The sequence below is a fragment of the Rana temporaria genome, chromosome 10, assembly GCF_905171775.1.
Source record: "Rana temporaria chromosome 10, aRanTem1.1, whole genome shotgun sequence".
Lineage (NCBI taxonomy): Eukaryota > Metazoa > Chordata > Amphibia > Anura > Ranidae > Rana > Rana temporaria.
Window position 1 is genome coordinate 28,476,571 of NC_053498.1, and position 12,608 is coordinate 28,489,178.

Consider the following 12,608-nt stretch of genomic DNA (forward strand, 5'->3'; position numbering starts at 1 on the left):
TTTGCTGCAGGGTAAACCCAGTGCCAATAATTCCACAGCTGGATCTCAGCTTCCCAATTTCTAATGTTAGCTGGAAGGCAAACCTTGATTAGTTTGATGAAGTCTAAAATTGTGAATATTTTGAAAATAATTGGAGGGTGTCATGGAATGTAGGGTTATGATTTTGAAGTGTTTTTCTGTACTCATACATTTTATTAAACTTTAAAACATTACAGTGTTGTTGGGGGGGAGCTTACAAACTATAGAGTAAACTTTTCTATAGCTTCCAGATCTGTTGTGACTGCTACTTTCAATTATTGATTGGTATTGGTTAATTTAGGCCTATTACCTCTGCATCAAAATAAAAACAGAGCTTTTTTTTTCCAAATTGAAATTAATCAGATTGGGGAGCTGTCAATCCAAGCAAAATGTAAAAAGAAAAAGAAAATCAATTACACATCTGTAGCGGCCTGCTCCTGTAAATTTAAAGGGGGTCTGAGTCATATTTGGCTCAGACAAGTATAATTATGGGCAATTTAGCCTCTGTTCCAGCAATGGCTGTGCTGGGAGTAACCACCATTGTTCGTCTGGGGGTGTTATTACCATCCCAGGCCAAGGGTGGCAGCAGCAGAGTCAGGGTGTGTTGGGTGTCCCCCTTGGCAACGAAGCAATGGGAGTGTTCGTTCCACTGTGCATGTTGGGGAGGGATACTTAAAAAAGGGACAGACGCCATTGGCTGGGGTCGCTGTCAACCCACACGCCTCGTGGCCCGCCTCCCCTGGGGTGCGTGTCCTGAATCTTGACTTCGGGACCACGTTGGTCCAGGGTTGCGGTTTCGCTTAGTAGGCCCAGTAGTCAGACTGGGTCTGCACTTTCAAGGTGATCCTGTGCTGTCTGTCCTGCGGGAGGAAGCCAGGGGAGGACCTGTCCTGGAGAGGACCATGCAAGAGGCTTGATGGTGATCGCCTGTCAGATCTAAGTTCTACAGAAGTTAATCTGGAAAGATCCGGGTGCTGAATCCGGTGTCAGGGGATTCTGGACAAAAAGTGTCTCCTTTTTAAAGAAAGGTCTGTGGCAGAGACTGTACTTTATACCATGCGCCATTCCGGCTGCTAGGCCAGTGAGAGGGACCTATCCGGGTGAGCAATACCCACTCTGGCTAGAGTGGAGACGAGAACTGTTTACTGGAAGCAGGAGTGTTTCCTAATTGAGATTATACACCTGAACTTCCTACCTATTTACCCTTCCACCCCCCAAACTTATTTTCTGCTAAATTCTGCAAATAAATCCTAGAAAAAGAAGTGTATCGTGTGGACATTGGACTTTTTCAACTCTCAATCACCCTGGACAGCGAGAAGATAAAAAGGTAAAATGCCGCCCAAATTACTCAGCAGCATCTTCGGGGGTTAGTGCTACACATCCAAAATATTTTATGCCAAAATATAGTGTTTCTGGTGCTGTCTGAAAATTGTACTGATCCATAAATGCCACATTTAGCTTAAAAGGCATCTCAAAACATGTAAAGGATTGCTGGGTTTCCCATGAAGTTGCATTAAAATAACTTTCGGTGCTGTAAAAAATGTTTTGCTTTGTTAAATGCCCCAATGGCAGAGCCCAGTTCCCCATGCCTGTTTTTGACAAATGCTTGCCTATTTGGCCTGTAATTACCAAATTTTTAATATGAAGATTTTTTTAGATAGTTAGTGACCTCAACATTTCCTCCATCCTCATCACCAGAGCCAACTTGGTAATACACTGCGGCTGGTGAAAAATGACTGCCAATTTGTTATTTACCAGTGTTCTCCCTTCTCTGTAGGCTTACGTTCCTGCTTTCCTCAACCTCAGAACCAACATCAGAATCAAGTAATGGCTGTGCATCGTCAAGTAGCAAGTGGCATATGCTGTGTTCAAATAACTTGGCTGCCTCCTCCATTCATGATGCTGGGGCTATGACTAGCTGTGTACAAGGAGGCAAAATAAGCCGCTTTGGCAGCTGCGGTGGACTGCACACTCACCTAAGCTTGGGTGATGAAAGAGGATGGCTTAGTAAGTCAGTCCACCACTTCATCTGCATGCTGTGGCTGGATAGCACGGGCAAAACCACTCAAACAGACAAATGTGCTCCTCCTGCGAGCAAACCCTCAGGACCACTCTTACCCTAGCATAGATTTTCCTGGGACATTCACAGTACGTCCCAGTGTTCTGTAAGCCAGTGGTTCTATGTTTTCCTTTACTTTGCACAGCTGCTTTAAATCAATATCAAATGACATGGTATTGATAAGAGCTTTTTTTATTGAAGGGAAGTACCCAAGCCAGGCCCGTTGGGGGTACTTGAGGACTGAGGTTAATAACCACTGTTGTAGGCAACCTGTCAGATATCACTAAATGGCCGAAGCTTCCGCCTGTGAAAACATGGCCGTGGGCCATATGGAACTGCACATGCGTCGCTCCTACTTGGGCAAGCTCTAGCAGGCGCATGCACATGACATCTTATGATGCCCCCCTGAATGCAGTGGGCACGCACCACGGAGACAGGTGAATGGAGGAGTGCAGGGACCAACCCGGACGGGACAACAGGACTGATACTCGTGCAAATGCTTGGTATCGGCACCGATACTAGTATTGGTATCGGTGCAAGCCCCATCTTCTCTGTACACCTTCTCTGTATCATGTCCGCAGCTCTCTGTGCTGTCAGCTGTGTCCTTAATCTCTGACCATCTCTATCATGTCTACAATCTGACCACATCTCTTGTAGTAGGTCTTCTGTCTCCTGTATCATGTCCGCACAGTCGGACCGTCTTTTGTACCATTTCCGCACCCTCTCTGGCCATCTCTTGTATAAAGTCTGCAGTCTGTTTGATGAGATCTGCTGGGGAATAGTGTTTGGAGTATCTTTAACTGCTGATTGTTAAACTTTCTGGAATACACATATTGCTATTGTAGTGTAGGATCTGGGCCTGCTGTCCCTCCATCTCTCTTTCTCTCCTTTCATCTCTTTCCCTCTCTATTTCTCCTTTTTTTTTCTCTCCCACCCTTTCATTCTCCGTTCATCCCGCTTTCATCTCAGACTAACCACGCCCCATTTAAACCACGCCCAATATTTAGTTTAAACAAATTAATGCTCCGCCCCAAATTAAAATAAGACCCAAGATTCTCAAGGGGGAGCTGTACTGCACTAATGTGAATGAAAATGTGAAAAAAATGTTTTACTGAAAAAGAAGCTGCGACACCTGCAAACATGCGATATTCATGTAGAAAACATTTAAATAAAAGGAAAAAGGTTGCGCTAATGTAAGTGAATGAATGTGAATAAAATCAAATAAGAATGATTAGTGCAAACATCAACAGTAGATTCTACATATTATGGTAAAAATTAGTGTAAACCACAAATAATGAACAGTAACACAGTCACCAACTGAATGTTCTTGAATCAAACACTGTGTGCATATAAATAAGTGAGCATATATGCATATAAATTAAGTCTAACCCTAACCCTTACACTACCTGATCGATACTTCATCATACCTGATGTTTTAAAGCATGTTATTCCAAACAATTTATGAATCTTAGGTGATTTATGCCCTTTATGGATTAAAAACGGAAACTCTGTGACAACTACGTAATTTTCCATGGGAGTTTTGCCATGGATCCCCCTCCGGCATGCCACAGTCCAGGTGTTAGTCCCCTTGAAACAACTTTTCCATCACTATTGTGGCCAGAAAGAGTCCCTGTGGGTTTTAAAATTCGCCTGCCCAATGAAGTCTATGGCGGTTCGCCCGGTTCGCAAACTTTTGCGGAAGTTCGCGTTCGCCGACCGAAAATTTTAGGTTTGCGACATCACTACTCCCCTTCTCATTGGCTCTATTCTTTTAAATTTCTCTTACATGGCTTATTTTTATGCACCCTCCATCTGTTGCCCAATTTTAATTTAATTTTATTTAATCCTTTCCCTTCTCTTCTTTTCCCCCCACCTCCATAGTTTAATACAGCTCGCTTTAATACTCCCCTAAAAATCTTTCCTTTAATCAACCAATATTTCCTCAGTACTTTAATCATTCCACTAGCTGTCATTTATACACTTATGCCCATCTGCATTCTTACAGCCGATCTGTTTCTCATGCCATTTATCCAATCAGTTTCTGCCTTCCTTCAACCCTCCTTCTCACGCTTTGATCCTATCACTGCGTCTCCGTTATTGTCCTCCCCAGCCACTCCCCCTTTGCATCCTCCATCGTGTATTACATTAAAATTGTTTTAAAACTACTACACCCAGAGGCGCCTCTTTCCTTGTTGTTCTTGCAGCAACAGTGGTAGCTCGCAATCTGGAGCATTGGCTCACACAGATTAAGGCACACATTGAGGCAGGGACACCCAAAGAAACTATATTATCTTCTTTCCCAACGCTACTAAATGGTGTGGCGTATTTAGCGGACGCATCTGCAGAGTCTGTACGTATGTCTGCAAGGTCCGCAGCCTTGTCGGATTCGGAAAGGAGGGCCTTATGGCTCAAGAAATGGCAAGGGGATAGCGCATCTAAAGTTAAGCTGTGCGGTATCCCCCTTACAGGAGATCTGCTGTTTGGGCCAGGTTTGGAGGCTGTTCTAGACCGAACAGCCGACAAGAAAAAAGCCTTTCCCATTAAGAAAAAGTTTGGGGGGCAGGCCAAAAGAACATTTTGGTCTCAAAAGGTGGTGGAAGCCACGAAACCGCTCCTCCTCTTGGAGGAGCTATTTTTCGCCCTCCTGAACAGCCCCAAAAGCCACAGTGACAGAGTCAAAGTGGGAGGAAGGTTGGGGGCCTTTCTCCCACAATGGGAAATGATCACCAGCAATCAGTTTGTGCTAAGGATCCTAAGGCGAGGATACAAGTTGGAATTCTCAAATCCCCCCCCCCCCCCCATTCAGACTTCTGGTCACCGAATTGCCAAAGTCTACAGAGAAATCAGCGGCTCTTCTTTCCTCCCTTCAGGAGTTGGAGGATCAAGAGGTGGTGGTTCGGGTCCCAACAGAGGAGACAGGCAGGGGCTTCTACTCCCACATTTTTGTGGTCTGCAAACTTTCCATCTGGTGCAGGGTACCTGGAAAAAAGAGGACTCAAGGAGATCCTCGAATTGGAGGGAACTGAAGGCAATAGATTTAGCCCTCAGAGCCTTTCAAAAGGGAGCTTCAGGACCAGCATGTACAGGTCCGGTCAGACAACTCCTCCGCGGTAGCCTATGTCAACAAACAGGGGGGCACCAGGAGCGGATCCTTGTGGGATCTGACACAATTCTCGCACCTTTGTCAGGTTTCTCACATTCTCAGGTGGGCGGAGGCCAATGTTCTGTCTCTTTCAGCAGTTCATCTGAAGGGGGAACAGAATCAGGTTGAGGACTTCCTCAGCAGGAAAAAGTTGAGGGAGGGCGACTGGGTGCTGAACAAAGAGGTTTTAGAAATGATCACTCAAAAGGTGGGGAATGCCGGAGGTGGATCTATTTGCCTCAAGGGAAAACACCAAAACACAACTCTCTTTCTCCCTGAAAAGGTGGGACAGAGCTCTAGGGGTGGACGCTCTGGCTCAGACCTGGCAATTCTCCAGGTGTTATGCCTTCCCCCCTCCAGTTCCAAATCCGGCAGTCTTGAGAAAACTGCAGGGGGAGAGTACAACGCTTATCCTGATTGCGCCTCATTGGCCCAGAAGGCCATGGTTTTCCATCCTGAAGGGCTTGTCAGTGGAGTCTCCCTGGATTCTGCCAATCCGGGTAGATCTTCTTGCTCAGGGTCCAATCTGTTGTCCGCAAGTAGAGAGGTGGATTCTAGAAGCTTGGCTTCTGAAAAGGAGCTGCTAAGGGGCAAAGGCTTCTCGGAACGTTTAATAACAACTCTCCTAAGTTGCAGAAAGAGGGAAACGCAAGCCATCTACTTAAAAGTTTGGAAGCGATTTAACAACTGGTGCTTAGAAAGCTCTTTCAATGTTCATAGCCCTGTAACTGTGTTAGAATTTTTGCAGTCTGGGGCAGATAAGGGCCTGGCCATTAGCACTCCGAAGGGTCAGGTTTCAGCATTAAGTGTCTTTCTGGAAAAGCAGTTGGGTAGCTAGGTTCTTTAAAGCCTTAAGTAGAAGGAGACCAGTAAGGCCCCTTTCACATTGAGGAGTTTTTCAGGCGGTACAGCTCTAAAAATAGCGCTGCTATCCCGCCTGAAAAACTCTTTACTGCAGACTCAATGTGAAAGCCAGAGGGCTTTCACACTGAGGCGATGCGCTGGTGGGAGATAAAAAAATCTCCTGTCAGCAGCATCTTTGGAGCGGTGAGAGGAGCGGCATATATACCGTTCCTTCACCGCTCCTTCCTATTGAAAACAATGGGAAACCGCGGCAATACCGCCCGCAATGCGCCTCTATAGAGGCGCATTGCGGGCGGTATTAACCCTTTATCGGCCGCTAGCGGGGGTTAATACCGCACCGCTAGCGGCTAATTCCCGCGGCAATCCCGGCGGTATAGCGCCACTATTTTTAGCGGCGTTATACCGCCACCGCAGCTCCTGCCTCAGTCTGAAAGGGGCCTTAGAGCTCCCGATTTCCCAGTATGGGATCTCTCTTTAGTCTTACAGGCCTTCACAGGTGAACCGTTTGAGCCATTAGAAAGCTGTACGTTAAAAGGTGATCACACTCACGACTGTGTTTCTAGTCGCGATCACCACAGCTAGAAGAATGAGTGAACTCGAAGCCCTTTCTATTAGGGCTCCGTTTTTTCGGATCGTGTGGCCTTCAGAACAGATCTGTCCTTCTTACCGAAGGTATCTTCTAGTTTTCATAGAAGCCAAGAAATTACTTTGCCTTCATTCTGCTCGAATCATGTGAGAGAACAGGAATGCAGGTTTCATAACTTGGACGTTAGAAGGTGCGTCCTTCAGTACTTAAATAGCACAAGTCAGTTCAGAAAGTCTGACTCCTTTTTTGTTTTATTTTCGGGGTCCAAGAAGGGGTCTAGAGCCTCTAAACACACAATAGCCAGGTGGTTAAGATTAGCTATTGTTCAGGCCTATTTATCAAGGGGGGTGGAGCCTCCAGAAGGTATCAGGGCACACTCCACCAGGGCAGTGGCGGCTTCTCAAGCAGAGTGCGCTGGTGCTTCCCCAGAGCAGATTTGCAAAGCTGCAACGTGGTCCCGTTTCTCGAAATTCTTGAAACACTACAGACTGGACCTGCTTTCAGCCAAGGATCAGGCTTTTGGGCGTAAAGTACTACAGGCAGTAGTCCCACCCTAAGGTAAGGTGCTCGCTTATCCTTTCTACGGTGGCTGTCCTGAAAGACGAACAGGGAAAATCAGGGTTACTTACCGGTAACATCCTTTTTCCAGGAGTCTTTCAGGACAGCACCGGTACCCACCCTTTTTTTGTGAATATCTCTGGAAACTCATCATACGAGGACATCAGGTAAGCTGAAATATTTTTCTATGACGTGTTCTTGCGTCTCCCCAGCTGGCCGGAGGTACTCTGGAAAAACTGAGGAGCTGGAGGGAGGATGAGGTTTAAATATTTGATTGGAAGGCGGTGTTTCCTAAGAGGGGAGGAGCCTGTGTCTCTCTACAGTGGCTGTCCTGAAAAACTCGGTAAGTAACCCCGATTTTTCGTCAAATGATGTTATCAAAGGGCCCGGGCGGCGCTCTGAACGTTCACCATAAATAGCTCCAAGGAGGTATAACCAAGCCTCATTTTCAAACTGATCCATCATATTAACAATAGGCCAAACCTCATTCTGGGTAATAGAATCGAGCCGTGGGAAGAAAGTTACCCCACATACGAAACAGCAGCAGGACAAGTCCAAACCGTGACATCACAACACGTGATGGTTGAAATGATGAATCACTCCCATCCTCCACAACACACGATCCTCCCTATTACCCAGAATGACATGTATAAAATCCTAAAATTATATAAAAATATACTGATCCGTATGTGTGTGAAGCTGAGCATCCAACATACACAAAAAAAACAGGTGTCATATTTCAATAAATTAACCAATCCCTCTATAAGTTATAGACCAATGTCGGCGTACAACATAATACAGAAATTGAAATAAAGTAAAATGGATTAAAGTAAAATGTATAAAAAGAGCCATAAATCACATCAGGCCCTCTAGTGGTCAGAAGGAAAATTGGAAATCTAATAAAAATATAAGCCAAAAGAAGTCTATATTTTCATTATAAATAGGGTGTTAGTGTAAATCTGTTAATCAGTACTTTTGCCTGTGCATCAAATCCTCCAGTTTACTGCAATTACGACGCAAGCGAACGTACTGACTTTTAGGAACTGAATCGAGCCAGGCATGATGGTGGCAGCTATCTCGAGGAATAAAGGCATTCCTATCTGTGGATTTAAAATACGTTGAGGTAAGGAACTGGCCCACCTCAACTTCCTTCACGAGGATCCACTAATCCTCATACAAAAGGCCCTCCACCTAAATCACCAGGTTGGTGGAATAAAACCAAGGGCCGTAAACCCGGGCCTACCCGTCAGGAGGAGGGTGAATACAGTAGACCTCCTTGGAGATCATATGGGGATGGCAGACCTGAAGAATACTGTGTACCTACATACAATCATTTTCAATCTCTTCAAAATGGATATCACCCATGTGGTGATCAAGTCCAACAAAATTGGGTACACTGTCATCAGAATGACACCCCAGGGAGAGGAAATAGGAATGATAGATCCTATAGGCAGTACCCTCCCCCACCTCCCTCTCCATATAGAAGAAATAGACGCTATGTATACTCTTATCAACAGGAACCCTGGGGTAATAAAGGGCATTTCCAACAGAGGGATTTTCCCAGGTCCGATCAAAATCAAAGACCTATCGAATGAAGAGAGAAGTCAGAGGGGGGCGGAAATCAAAGGCCCAAAAAGGAAAAGGGTGTAGCCGGACAGGGGATCTACAATCTAAGTACCATCAATCTGACTCCAGAAGAAACTTCACTTTTGGATAAAGGATTGAAGTTTGCTCCTCCACAACAACTTAATAAGTTGCAAGTGTATATGGACATACACAAATATACTAGGAAGTTAAGTGTTAAAAGATTCATTATGTCAAATCCCATCAAAAAGATTTGCAGATTAGTGACACTGGTATACAACATTCAAATCTGTCAAATGCTTCTCTGTTCAACCCCCCTGGAGGGTTAACCCCATCAGTAAGGGTGTTTAGAGATGTACTCCTTAGGGACATAAAGAAAACCAAACTTAATAAATCATTACAGTTGGGTTTGGATCAATTATGCGAAGAAAAATAAATTGTTACCCGCCCCGCTGATAAAGGGGGCGGAATAGTAATTTTGAATAAATCCAATTATCTTAAGGAATTGTGTCTACTGGTAGGAGATACTGAAACATGTTCCCCTCCCAGACGATCCACGTCCAGCATTTAAAAGGGTGTTAGTTAAAAATTGTAAAATCAGGTTTTTCCTCTGGTGTACTTAACCCCTTCCATACAGGATATTTTCACCCCCTTCCTGCCCAGACCCAATTTTCTAGTTTTCAGCGCTATTGCACTTTAAATGACAATTGCGCGGTCATGCAACACTGTACCCAAATACATTTTTTGTTTTTTCCCCCCACAAATAGAGCTTGGTGGTATTTAATCATCTCTGCGGTTATTTTTTGCGCTATAAACAAAGGAGCGACAATTAAAAAAAAAACACAATATTAAAAAATTTTTGATTTAATAAATAATTAAAAAAAAATAAAAATGTCCTCAGTTTAGAGCGATACGTATTCTACATATTTTTTTTAAAAAAATAAGCGTATATTGATTGGTTTTCGCAAAAGTTTTAGCGTCTACAAAAATAGGGGATAGATTTCTGGCATTTTTATTTATTATTTTTTTACTAGTAATGGTGGCCATTTTTAGAGTGACCGTGACATTGTGGCGGACACATCTAACACTTTTGACACGTTTTTTGGGACAATTCACATTTATACAGCGATTAGTGCTATAAAACTGCACTGATTACTGTGTAAATGTGACTGGCAGGGAAGGGGTTAACACTAGGGGGCGCTGAAGGGGTTAATATGTTCCCTAAAGTGTGTTCTAACTGTAGGGGGAGGGGACTTGCAAGGGGAGAAGACCGATGTGTGTTCCTCTGTACTGGGAACACAGCATCGGTCTCCTAACCTCTGACAGGAGGTGGATCTGTGTGTTTCAGACACAGATCCACACTCCTGCCGTGATCACCGGCAATTGCGGGTGCCCGACGGACATCGCAGGCGCGCCCTAGATTGCCGGGAAGAAAGGACGTCCACCCGGATCAAGGGAGGGTTCCTGCCGGCGTCATTTTATAATGGCCCGGTAAGGAATAGGTTAATAAGAAAGAAAAGGCTTTTCTTATACCGGCATCCTCACGTATACCGGTTATATATTACTTGCCCAAGATACACAAGAACCCGGTTCATCCCCCTAGTCGACCAATAATCAGCGGGATCGATTATATCATCTAGAGCAGGTAAAATATATTGATGGATATCTTCAGCCCCTGGTTAAAGCGGAGGTTCACCCTAAAAAACATCTATATACTATTACATCCAACATACTTCCGACATTTACAGTATGCCGTTTTTTTTTTTTTCCGCTGTACATACCAGTCTTATAGTTCTTTTTCACCCGGCTTCTGGGTTCTCACTCCCGCGGGGAATAGGCGTTCCTATGAAGAGGCGTAGATGATTGACGTGCGGATAAGGCACGTCACGCCATCCAATAATAGCTGAACTGTGACTCGGCGCTATACGGCGCCTGCGCACAGACTAGGAGCCGTGTAGAGCTGACTGCGCAGGCGCCATATAGAGCCGAGTCCCAGTTCAGCTATTTTCGGAACGCGTAACGCGCCTTATGCGCACGTCAATCATCTACGCCTCTTTATAGGAACGCCTATTCCCGGCGGTAGTGAGAAGCCGGGTGAAAAAGAACTATAAGACGGTATGTACAGTGAAAAAAAAACCACAGCATACTGTACATGTCGGAAGTATGCTGGATGTAAAGGTATATAATTGTTTTAGGGTGAACCTCCGCTTTAAGGCCTTACTGGCCTATATCAAGGATAGCAAACGTGATAAATTTGCAGAGTAGTTTTCCGTATGAAGAAGATCTGTGGCTAGTCACTGCAGACGTCACGTCTTTATACACCATTATACGCCATCAATGGGGAATTTCTTCAGTTCAATATGTTTTGGATAAGCATTCTAGTTTTTCATCTTTACAACGGAAGTTCATTATGGACTTCCTTGAATTTGCTACAACACAATTTTTTTTTGGTTCAGTGGAATTTTTTTTTCTTCAAAAACGGGTGTGGCTATGGGGGCTAAATTTGCCCCCAGTTTGGCCAACCTCTTTATGGGGAAATGGGAGGAGGACTTTGTCTATGCTGACCATAGACCAGAGTTGGTCTTGTGGGATAGGTACATAGACGACCTCCTCCTCCTATAAAAAGGGACCTAGGGAGTCTTTGGACTCTTAGAGGTATTCAATTTAAATATGAGGCGGATCAAAATACCATCAATTTCTTGAACCTACAAATACGCGTGGAGGAGGGCCAGTTCCTTACCTCAACGTATTTTAAATCCACAGATAGGAATGCCTTTATTCCTCAAGATACCTGGCTCGATTCAGTTCCTAAAAGTCAGTACATTCACATGCGTCGTAATTGTAGTGAACTGGAGGATTTTGATGCACAGGCAAAAGTACTAACATATTTATCGATAAGGGGTATTTAATAGCAGACCTAGAACCTAAAGTTCAGGAGGTCGCACAATTAGATAGAAGTCAGCTGTTAATTGATACACCAAAAATAACCAGGGATCAAAATAAGTTTGCGTGGCCTTTTATTACTGGTTACTCTGATCAACATTATTCAGTAAAAAAAAATGATACGGAAGCATTCGCATCTTATCAAGGACGATACAGTATTGGGTCCCATCCAACAAACCGATGTTTTTTCACAATTTGGTTGGCTAAGTATAAGAGGTGTGCTGTTTGTAGCATTAATTCAATGAAAGGAGCGTAAGACTTTGAGTTTTGTGTCCAACAGCACCTCTCAAATATTTTATATCAAATCCTTTATCACGTGTTCTACTACCAATGTAGGTGTATCTCTTAACCTGTCCCATATAGGGAATATTAGGAGGGGTTTTAAAAAGCACTCAGTGTCTCAACACTATCGAGAAGTACATAACAGAAACCCTGTGTGGTACCTCTTTTGTTGCTACAGACACTTAAACCCCACGGAAGAGGCGGGTCCAAAAGAAGAGCTATCTCTAAGCTCGAAATGGGCTGGAGAATATATATATATATATATATATATATATATATATATATATATATATATATATATATATATATATAGATAGAGAAATAGAAAAATATATATATATATATATATATATATATATATATATATATATATATATATATATATATATATATATATATATATATATATATATATATAAAAATAAACAAATAAATAAATATAGTTAAATGCCTTAAACCTTTGGGCCTGAATGTGGACATTGAGATTAATGCGTTCATAGACAACTCCTGATACCACTTGGCATTGAGAGAGTTAAAGTTAGGTCAATTATACTGTTGGCTTTTAACCTGTT